Source organism: Tetrao urogallus, assembly GCF_951394365.1.
Source record: "Tetrao urogallus genome assembly, chromosome: 3".
Lineage (NCBI taxonomy): Eukaryota > Metazoa > Chordata > Aves > Galliformes > Phasianidae > Tetrao > Tetrao urogallus.
In genome coordinates, this window is record NC_136815.1 from 82,250,626 (window position 1) to 82,262,398 (window position 11,773).

An 11,773-nucleotide genomic window follows, 5' to 3' on the forward strand; every position below is an offset into this window, starting at 1 on the left:
GATAAGGCATAGAAAGAAGTGCAAAACAAATTAGCATGCTCCAGCTTCTCCTTAATCTGAAGGGGGTTTAATTATATGAAGGCCAGCTGCAGTAAACAACCCACAGTATACCACTTCATGCTGCTTACCACCCTAACCACACAAATTTGCCATATTTTTTGTTAAATTAAATACATCGAGTCATATTTCACTATCCACAACAAGCTTTGCATCACATGAATTCCATCTTCATTGTCTTTTTAATTAGCTTAATTACTACTTATAAAGATGTCTGCTTTGTCCAAAAAGCCATGCAAATAATTGCTGTGCAGCTGTGAGAGTGACTCTTATTGTATTTGTGTGATATGAATGGATTTGACTCATAGAAGGGGGATCTTACCCCAGAGGGAGACACAGTGTGGTTTCAAGGTAAAATTTTGACAGTTCTTCTCAAAAGGAATTTACCTATGGTTTTCTTCTTGGACACACTCGAGGTGTGGATGGGGCTCTGAGCAACCTGCTGTAGATGTAGGTGTCCCTGTTCATTGCAGGGTGGTTGAACTAGATGGCCTTTAAAGGTCTATTCTAACTGAAATGAGTCTGTGATTCTTATTCTTTTTCTTTCCAGCAAGTGAGTCATCATCTTCAAGCAGAGCTGACTTGACCTGAGCAGGTACTCAACATTTTGCAAGAGAAGCACATGCCAAAGAGCAAACATATACTGCTGTGAGTGGCTCTCACATCACCTGTACTGTAGAATGTGACAACTTGCTCACACTCAAAAACCACAGCACTTCATATGAGAAGATCCCAGTTAATTAAATGGTATGTCCAGATTAATGAATAAACCATTCCTCAGCATCGAGCTATCCTCAGGTTTTCGTTGGTGTGGGTTCAGCTCTTGGGAATCGCCTGTTGCATTATTCCACCATGCCACCAGCTACAAGAGTGGCTGGGGTATCATAGGGCCCTACATTGCCAGTATGGCCTTCATGCCTACTTCTGCCTCCCCCCAGGCAAAGCTTACCATGCTGCCTCAGCTCTAAGCTGCATCCTGCTGTTTGTCTGTGGCAGGCAAGCAGCAGCACTGCTTTGGAGCCATCCAGCGTGCTGGTGATAAGTGGTTCGCAGAGTCCTTTCTGCCAGTTGTTCTTGGCAAATGGGGTGGGGAAGACTATTGTTGTTGCTGGCTGTTATCTCTGCTTCTGAGACCACTTGGCAGAGGCACAAATCCATCTCTCTGGTGTGGAAACAAGCTGCTGGATGCTGGATGAGTCAACTCATTAATAAACAAAGGAAACGGGTATTGGTCTTAGCAAAATAAATGCATAAAAAGTTTATTGGATGCTGTGGTGTTTGTCCTACTCGGCATGACACTGTTTTATCTCGGGCCCCAGCCTTCCTATTAAAAAATGGGGAAGTTAGTACTTTATCAAATCTTAATCAGCTTAAATGTTGATATATTACTTACATAGCATGGAAAGTATTTTCTGTATTGTTCCTGATGAAGGTGGGTTATTTTTAGATGTTACTTTTATATCTTCTTCTCTGTTTCTAAAGCTTCTGTGCAGAATGCACTGTTGGTATGAAAAACCTACCAGGTTCTGTCACTTACCTTATTTCCATTGAGAAATCCAAGCCAGATGCTCAGCAGGAAGCTCAGTACCCAAGTATTAAACTCTCATACTTACATTTTTCTTACAGCAGCACTGGTACAGCCTCACATGTTAAGTTCTTCAAAAAGCAAAGCTTATTTATAGTCAACATTTATTAAGCAAGAGCAAGTAAGTACTACAAGTTTAGCAGAGGAGCCACCTTGTCTTTCAGTACCTTTGCAAGAAAAATTTATTCCAAGTCCCCAGAAAGTCTGTCTAATTGTGTTGATCTATTTGCTTCACAGAAAAAGTGGGATTCTTTGCATCTTCCCAGCAGACTCTCCCTCTGTCTCCCAAATCATCCCAGCTCATGGTTACCCACCTACCACTGTGCAAGATGCAAAGCCATCTCATCTCCCACAGGGTGTTTCTGACAAACAACACTGGCTTGGGTTGTTCTTTCTGCCTAATATTCACCAACAAGTTTAACTCTGGAAGTAAATCACATTCTCACAGGAGAATGCATTCTTCTCATATAGCATGTTATGAAATACATCTATACCTGCATCTACCTAGAAAAACAGCTAGCAGGATGAGGAGAGGGGATTCTTAAAGAAAGAAAAGAATGCAGCAGCTGAGTTTTGCTAAAACACTGTTGTTGTTTTTTTAATGCATTCCTATTCCAATTAGTTATCTAACTAATTGTGAATAACCTAGCAACCGTTACATAAACATATTTAAACAGCGTCTTTCACACCGTAAGTAAAATCCACGTACTAAAGCTGAATCTGATGAGATGCCCTCATCTGCATGATGAGACACTGTTGTGCAGAGAAGGGTACTCAAAAATTAGGAAAGGTCATGATGAAAAAAGCTAGAGGAAAGTTTGCTAAATGGTGCCTTTCAAACGAAGGGTGGGCAATTTTCCCAGAACATTTCACCTGGAAAGAAGCAGTCAGTCAATAGCAGCCCGTAGAATGGACTAATCGACTGCATTTTATGTAAAAATCAATTCCTTTAATCAGTTTCAATATAGATACAATTAGTTTTTTCTCTTGATTCTTGAATAATAATTGAATAGACATTATTTATTTTCTCTGCACCATTTGCTATATTAAAGATTCATTCTTAACTCTCCAACTTAGACCTCCCAAGGTTTCTCCCTACATACTTCTATCTATTTTCACTGTCATTTTCTTTTCCCATCTCAACCCTATCCCATCTGAGATCAAGCAATCTGTGTGCAGTAGCCTATATGAGTGCACACTACATATCATGTTGTTTTATTTCAGTATTGCAAGAACTGAAGAGATGTTTTCACTCAGTTTTCCACAGCAGCATGCATATCTTTTTCCCTGGGCGATTTCAATTAATTTAAATTCCAGTAGGTATAAATAGTCAAAATTGTTCTCCCAGTTGCTTTACTCCATGATCAAAGGTCCAATATCATGCCTTTGTTAGGTCCTCCTCATCCTTTCTAAACGCAACTGAGTAATTTTTTGTCATGTGTTGACTTTGCCACCCCATCGTTTGTGTGCCTTTCCTCCAAATCAAATATTAGACAGCACCAGCACCAGTACAAGACTTGGGGAAGTCTGCTTGACCTTACTTAAACTTTCGTTCAAGTCTGAGACCTCCTGCCATAAAGTAAATCAAAGTGACCTTTTCAAATTCATGAACAAACAAATAAATAAATACATAGAACTCAGCTCTGCCACCCCTGGCTTATCCTCAGAGAAAAAACAGCCCAGGATGAGGAGAGTGAAAGAGGAATGCTAGAGAACACTTCTCTACAGTGTCCAACACAGGAGAGGAGAGCAAGGTGGGAAATAGGAGGAGAGAATGTGCCCCTATTTCTTGGCTCTACCACTGCCACACTGCATGGCGTCAGAGGGGACTGACCACTGCTGTAAGTACACATATCCTAGAGATCTCCTTTCCACTACGTGCAAACATACCCACTGCCAAGCAGGTCATGTGAAACGCAAAAAACAAGTCATAAAAATGAAAAGAAATTAAAAATAAGTGGGGGAAAAAAAAAAAAAAGGCTCAAATGCTCCAATCCTCCCAGGTATAATTACAGAAAATAACAACAAAAATGAGGTGGCTTCTGGCATTTTTGGTGTTCTGAGGCATTTACTGTTTTGAGTCTCGACTGCGGTAACGCGTAGGACGCATAAACAACCATGTTGGCCAACCAGATGGGCACACGATCTGCTAATTGGGGAAAGTCTGCCCCAGGATCCGGCCACGGTTGACTGCAAAACAGCCCCCAGAAAGTCAATTTTTATTTCCTTTTTTTAATTATTTTAAAATACTGGCTGAACCAGTCATCTAAAAAATTAAACTAATATGCATTTGATAGGGCAAAAGAAAATTCCTTTCTGAATATGTATTACCTTTCATCACGTCTCTACAGCATTTAATAGCAAGAACCACAGGCAGAGAATCTACAGGTTTGGTTTTAGACTTAGAAGCAGTAGTAGAGATTATAGAAATCCTAGGAGTAAGATGTTATATTTATCATAAAATGCAGCCTATCCAGTGAGGTATTCAGGGAACATACAAACAAACCCACTGACCTGGGATGCAGAACACAGTTACGTGTTGGAAAGATGTATGATTTCACACCTTTCCTTTTCTTTTGAATAGTACAGAAAATAAATTTTCGGGCTTCTTGACTCAATTGTTTGTAGTGTAAGAATGTAATTATTTGTAGTTGAAGATTGTTTTCCATTGACATTAAAATATCCTGAACAGATAATAAATTCCACTGTAATAAGCTGTACAATTGCTTTAAGAAATAGATTGCCCATGGTTTCAGAACTGTATATCCTACAGCATATTTATTTCCAAGGAAGTTAACACTTGAATCAACAATCTCATTTTAGTTGTTTATCGTTAAGTTCAGTCAAAGATTTAGCAAAACATCTACACAGGTATTACTTACTGAGCTCTCTGGTTATGCTTTTTCCTCTGTCTTCTGTAATGGAGGGAGGCTCTGATTTGCAGTCTGGGTTTAAATTTGTGCATGCCTAATAGCACACGCAGAGGATTATGCAGATATAACTGCATACTTGTAATTGTGAAAGGCGGTAAGTGAAATCATGTTCCACGTTGTAAATTATGACCTTTTGATTAAACATCTGTTACCAGCTTAATGGCCACCAGAGGTGTGTTAGTAATAGAAATTGTTTATTATTGCTTTCTCCTGTCAAATTTGGATTGCCAGCTCAGGAAGGAGCTGCAAGGAAGTAAAAGAATAGTAGCTAGAGAAGCAGACCACGCAGCCCTACAGCAGGGTGGCATCAGTCTGAAGTCATTTGACAAGAATGGGGCTGAAGCCTGTTGGGCTCCACTAATACAGCTGTGGAAGCTATTAGCCAAGCTGAGTATAGAAACCAAAGCAAAAATAGCAGTGACACCTTCATATATCCCTGTTTCTGCATTGAGGGCTGGCAGGTAGGAAAGGAAAAGAGCAGACTTATTTTAGCTTTAGTTTAGAGGGTTTTTTTCTTTTTTTTTTCTGAACATGTGAAAGTCACTGTACTTCTCAAAATGGGTAAGCCTCCTGTGTTGTTTAGGTCGTTCTATGAGGTAGTTCACCCTGTCCAAATGATCCCTTGTAGATGCTGAGTCCACCTGAAGATGCCAAGTACAAAGTGGAACATTGCAATGTCTGCAGGGCCTGCTGCTGGGGCTTCTACAGCTGCCCCAAGAGGGGGTGAGGTGAGTTGGGCACCTTCTCTCAAAAGAGTAACAAGAGAAAAACATAGAAAAGCTATATGATACATGTATCTTCTCATTAAATCAGAATGATCACCTTTCAAATTAAATATAGTTTCCATATTTCCCACTTACGGCCACTTTCTTCAAATTTAATCCAGGAGAAAGAATGAGAGCAGGTGCCATTAGGAGCTTCTGGATTTAATAGTGTTTGGTTTGGATGTGCACTGTGTTGCACAATTTTGCACATGTAGGACAAATATAACAGACAAAGGTTCATTGTGCTACCTTGCTAAATCATAATCATAGAGTCATAGAATGGCCTGGGTTGAAAAGGACCTCAAAGATCATCTAGTTTCAATCTCCATGCTGTGTGCAGGGTTGCCAGCCACCAGACCTAAAAAGCTTCCCTTTGGATCAAAGGGCACATTTCTTCAGAAGTACTTTCCACCTGCTTGGTTTTTAAACACCAAAAGTGAGCTCTTCAAGAGCATCAAGAGCATCAACTCCCTCCCCCAGGAGCAACACTACACTTTCCTGTATACCTATACAATATCTATTATGGGGTTCAAGTTTGCAATCCTACCTACGAACTACTTCTACTGAATTAAGTGATGAGTAAGCTGAGAGTTACATTTGACAAAGAATCTGCACAAGCAGTATCTGAGCGCATATTTACTTTTTTTCCCTTACACTGACCAAAAAGTGCATGAAATAACTGCAGACAGTAGGTGTAACCAGACAGTTCAGACTGAAAAGATTCTAAGATAATATCAGTAATAACTGCTTGCATTGAGATGCAAGATAGGTGAAGATGTTTTTTCACTACTCAGTTATTTCAGTTTATTTTCCCGTTATGGTGTGGTTCACATACTATTCCTGTTTTATTTCACAGAGGTAAACTGGCAAAATAATAATGTATGTATACGCATATACATCTTCAGTACGCTTTCCTACCTCTGAATAAGTTCAGTTCAGGGTGCTTTGCTGTCAGGTTCCTGTTCCTCCTCATGCAATTGATGTAGTTGCTGCTGAAAGCTCATTAAGAAAGAAACTCTGCCTGTCGACCGACAAAGGAGGATGTAAAAGTGCTCCATTGTTCCCGCTCTGTAGAAAAACAATATGCCACAGCCAGACCCCGCTCCCAGCCGTGCCAAGTGCGTGCTAATTTATTACCTCTGGATGTCTGATTCCAAGTGAAGGAAACTGGAATGTCATACCTTCATTCAGAACACCATCTCATGGAATTATTTTTTCCGGATTCCTGGGAAGTTAAAATATTTGAGAAGAATATCAGGAACTGTTGTTTTAGCCTGTTTGGTGAGTAGATAATTGCCTTCCAACTCCACTCTTTCAGGAAATGATGTGAGTGTCGCATTGTTCCTAGACGGGGGCAGCGATGTTTTTTAACAAGACGCACACATATATATTTTTAAAAGAAACAAAACACAACAAAAACATGCAGCCTAAACCACTGCACCGGCCCAGACTGATTGAAGCTGGTGCAGATAAGAGGTTGGCCCAGACGACTTGTCCGCATTTCACATAACTAAGAGCATTCTTTAGCGGGGATGTAAGCAACGCTTTTTGTTGAAGGAGAAAAGAAGTCCAAAACAAAACCCTTTATGATGTGGGAGTAAAAAGCTCATTCTGTTAAGTGATATCAAACATGACCAGAAAAGGCCCTAGGGAGAAATTAATACTTTTTTATTGGATTCTGTGGAACAAACTAGCCTGGGAACTTGAAAGCACAGGGAACGTGCACGTGGAAATCACGTCATATATGAAGAATAATTCCTTAGCGTGTGAAAATTATTTGGAAATACTTTTCAGCTGAAGTTTCTCTTTATGGCAGCTATTTCAAAAGGAGCATACTGAGGCAATGACCCACGGTAGCACTAATACAATAGCTGCTGGATAACCTCCTTGCACAGTTCTGTGGTCTTAGGCCAGCCCTGTGTTTACAGGGAAAAAATAATCAGCAATGAAACTCAGAACCAGAGGCTAAGGCTGAGCACCTTACTTGACTTTTATTGAAGACAATTTCAAAATTCCAACCCAGTTTTTGAGTTCCAATTTAGCTTTCACTAATAGTAAAACTGAGACTCAATAAAGAGGAAACCACTATTTTGTTTTTAGGAAAGACTGCAAACGGTAAAAGGAGTGGCATACAGAAACTCTGTCTGGACTTCTCATGTCCTGCTTTTGCCATGGCACTTCTCTGCAACTTACTTCTTTTAAATACTAGCAAACTGGCTTTTACATTTTGTGATCCTTTGGTGATGCTGACCACCACCTCAAGTGAAGAATACCAACCACTATCAGGTGGTGTTCCAGACCCCTCACCTTTGCAGCCCTCTGTTGGACTCCCTCTAGGAGATCCCTATCCTTCTTGAATGGAGGAGCCCAGAACTGGACACAGCACTCCAGATGCAGCCACACCAGGGCAGAGTAGAGTGGGAAGATCGCCTCCTTTGACCTGCTGGCCATGCTCTTTTTGATGCACCCCAGGATACTATTGGCCTTCTAGGACACAAGGGCACACTGCTGGCTCATCACCAACCTGTTGTCCACCAGGACCGCCAGGTCCTTCTCTGCAGAGCTCCTTTCCAGCAGGTCAGCCCATAACCTGTACTGATGTGTGCAGTTCTTCCTCCCAAGGGGCAAGACACTACACTTGCTCCCGCTGAACCTCATCACATTCCTCTCTGCCCAACACTCCTCTCTATTCAGGTCTCTGTCATTCATTTCCTCCCTTCTGCAGCATCCGGCCAAGAAATAAAAAAAATCAATAATTAAGCAGCCCTGGCATGTAAAATTTTGTAAATGGATGTCTTAAAGGAAATTACTTTTGCTGTACCACCTGCAAGTTGCAGCTGCACAGAAAGTTTGTAAACATGAAACATCCCTGTCACCCCTCACATTTACAGATATTTTTATGATGAGAAACAGCAGTCTGTTTTTGTGCCCTCTTCTTCTGGATAGTGGATATGAAGAAAGCCTTTCACACACAGAATGAGCCAAAGGTACTGTGCTACACTGGCTCTCTGACCAGCATTTTTTTTCTATGCTTAGAGCATCCCAGATCATACATTAAACACACACACCTAACGCAGTGAGCACTTCTCAACTTGCTCAGGATACAAATACTGAAGTCTTGCTATCTCTGAGTGCTCCTTAACAACAGAAAACTAATTCAGTCTTGCAATGTACTGCTGGCTCATTACTCTGAAGAACTTCTTTAACCATTTAGACTTTGACAGTTTAAAGGAAAATTCCTCGTTAGGATTCCAGGCAGTAATTAGTTGTTCGAAGACCACGCTGCTAAGTGTACTACTGTAATTCTTTCTTACCATTTTTAACCTTGCTTGAAAAACATTGTCTATGTTTGGAATTCTTTCAAATCAGTGCACAGTATTTCCTATTTATGTAATTCAGGTTAGAAGCTTTCTAGATGACATAGCAAATATTGGAACAGGTTTAGAGACATCTGGAGAGGGGATTTTCAGGAACCGGAATTTCTTTAATGAGGGCTAAAAACATCTGGAAAGGACAAACTTGGGTCCGCTCACAAAGGGCTTCCTATGACCTCAAGCAGGCTGGAACTAACTTTCCAGAAGCTGAAGCTACTGAAAAATGCAGTGCACGGACTAGGACACACGTTGCAGCAAGAGGCACTTTTGCATACCGTGGTTTGGGAGAGCACTGGCTATGTGCCATCCTACAAGCTTTGCAAGGCGTGCTTGCAAATTTATTTCATAATTAACTCAAAGACAATTAACAATGCTTACCCGGGTCCTGCAGCGCAAAAACTAAAGTTTTTTCCTCTGATTACAGGGACCACGTGTCATAAAATGCTGGATAAATGTATAGATTGTGCCCCTGCCAGAATGTTAGTAATGAGCAACATGCAAAGAGTTACCAACAGCGCTTTGGTTCTCACCCAGTGCCATTACATTAGAAGCAAGAACATCCTGAGCTGGAACAGCCCCACAAGGATCACTGAGGCTAACTCCCAGCTTCACACAGGACTGCCCAAAATTCAAACCGTACGTTAAACACGACATCTGTTTAAAAATAAATACATAGATAAAAGCAAAACAATGATACGCAGAGGCAGCTCTCCCTGTATCCACCCAGTGACTCACTGGGGAAGAAGACTGAAATACAAGGCTTATTTATTAGATTAAAAGCTTCATTTTAAAGTACAGCGTTATCCATTATTCACTGCAATTTTCTTGAAAGATCATACAGAGGGGTATCATCATTCAAAGGGGTCAGCTTTTTCTTCATTATCTCTAAAATTATGTTAAAAATATATCTGAAAGTTCAGATTTAACCCTAATGAAGTGTTTCGGAAGGCACCTCTACAAGAATCCTAAATCAGGAAGCACAAATCCGAGCCCTGAATTTTTAAAGGCAAAGTTGCCAGGACTTCTGCAAAACTTTCTTCATTGCCACTTGGATTACCGGGCTCTTCCTGAACACAAGGGATGCCTTCCAAACCTCTGCACTCCTGGGACATTTCATTTCTCTAGATTTCAAGCAGATTTCTTAGTTCCTTCTTCAGAAATTTCAAGAATGGTGGGACTCTGTCTTAAGTAGACAGACACAAAACACAGTTTATGATGGCTCTTACTCCAATGCAGTCTAATTAATGGAATACAAGGCAGCAAAAGTCTGCAGTGCATACTTGTTTTTCTTTCTCCTTCTTTCTACACACAAGACTGTCCTATTTCAGACTAACACAGTAGGTAACTGCGTGCCCAGTTAACTCATACAGATTTAGTAGAGACTTAACAAAGCAAGACAACATTCTGAGTAACATAAAACACTCTATGGTGGTGATGTAGCAAATAAGCTCAGCGTTATCTTGAAGAAATGTGTTTCTACTTTGCTCACAACTATATAGAAAATTGCCACCTAGAAAACTGCAAAGGCGTGCAGTTTAGTGCACTTCTCAGAATTGGAAGTTACCTACACACACTGTATCACATTTCTGTGCGTTGAAAGAAGTCTCTTATAAAGCTCCCTTTGTGTTCATTTCCCCCAAACACATTTAAAGCCCTTCCGACTTCTCCTTTCCCTTTTAAATGTCTGATATTTGGAATTTCTGAAGAATCTTACAAGAGAGCTACTGATGAAAGCTAATTACACTCCTCATTCACATTCTGCTGAAACAGCTGCACCTGCATCTTCCTCGAGATTATGCCAGATCTTGTCCAACATAACATAAGCTGTAATCACAGCACTGAGTGCTCAGTATCTCTGATCCTTTGAGAAGTTAGTGTACTTGTACACAAGTCAAGCAAGTGGCACATTTATAAGTACACGGTACAATAATTCTGTTCACAACAATTCCACAGCAGTCCCCTTTTCAAAAGTATAAAAGAATAAATAAAAAAAGTAAAAAATGATGGCACAATCTCTATCAATAAAGTTATTTTCCAAACCAATTCAGAAAATCAGAGCCACTACGCCAGGCAGCAGGGTTAAGAATGTAACTTTTGCAGGTTTGCATCTCTGACAGCCTAATTTAATTTCTAATATATTTTAGCTAGAACACACAGCTACCATGATCAACACTGTTCAAACAAGCATATCTTACATAAATCACTTTAAGAGTGATATGAGATTTTTGAAGAGTAATGGAGCAAAATGCTCCTGATAGTCTTTTTTTCTTTCCTTCTTTCCTCCTTCCTTCCTTTCTTTCTCTGTTTCTTTCTCCCTTTTTTTCTTTTTTAATTTAAAAGCATGTGGTTTCATTCACTGAATATCTCATACTTACACAATATAGTGAACTGCAATGGAACAAGAGTATTTACACACTCCACTTCATGCATTGACAGGCTTCAAACCTTCCCTGTCAGGCTTGCACTGACACCTGCTGGAGAATACTTGTAAATCAAAATCCAAAGCCCTCAGACACGGGAAGCTTTTCAGCTCAGGAGGGAACATCGGTTCATTATTTGGCTTATTTACTATTTAATTTGACTACTGAGAAGAGCCATGGTTTTCAAGAAAAAACTTAGAAATCCATAAATTAAAATATCACAAGATGTGCCAACTGTCATGATGGAATTTATCCTCAAGAAGTATTTCTTACCTTTGATTAGCATAGAAAGAAGCTGAATAAGAGCAGGTAAGTCAGCTCTCTCCCTCCCTTAAAATATGTGAGAGGCTTTGAATATAAAACATTCCAAGGAGAATCATCTTTAGATTTATTTAAACACTGAGGATCCATTCCAGCTCCTGGAATCCTTGCAAATTTGTAACAAGTTTGAAAAGCGTTAAAGCCATCCTCAACACTTTTAAACCTGTTCTTCAATTTAATCATGTAAATATTGCAAGTTTAAGTGAAAACACCTTCTTCATGCACCAGTGACACAAAACAACTTTCAAACCATTCCTTTTTGTGTTTCTATTTCTTCCAAATGGTAGAGACTACTGAATAAGTATCTGAATTTTACCAA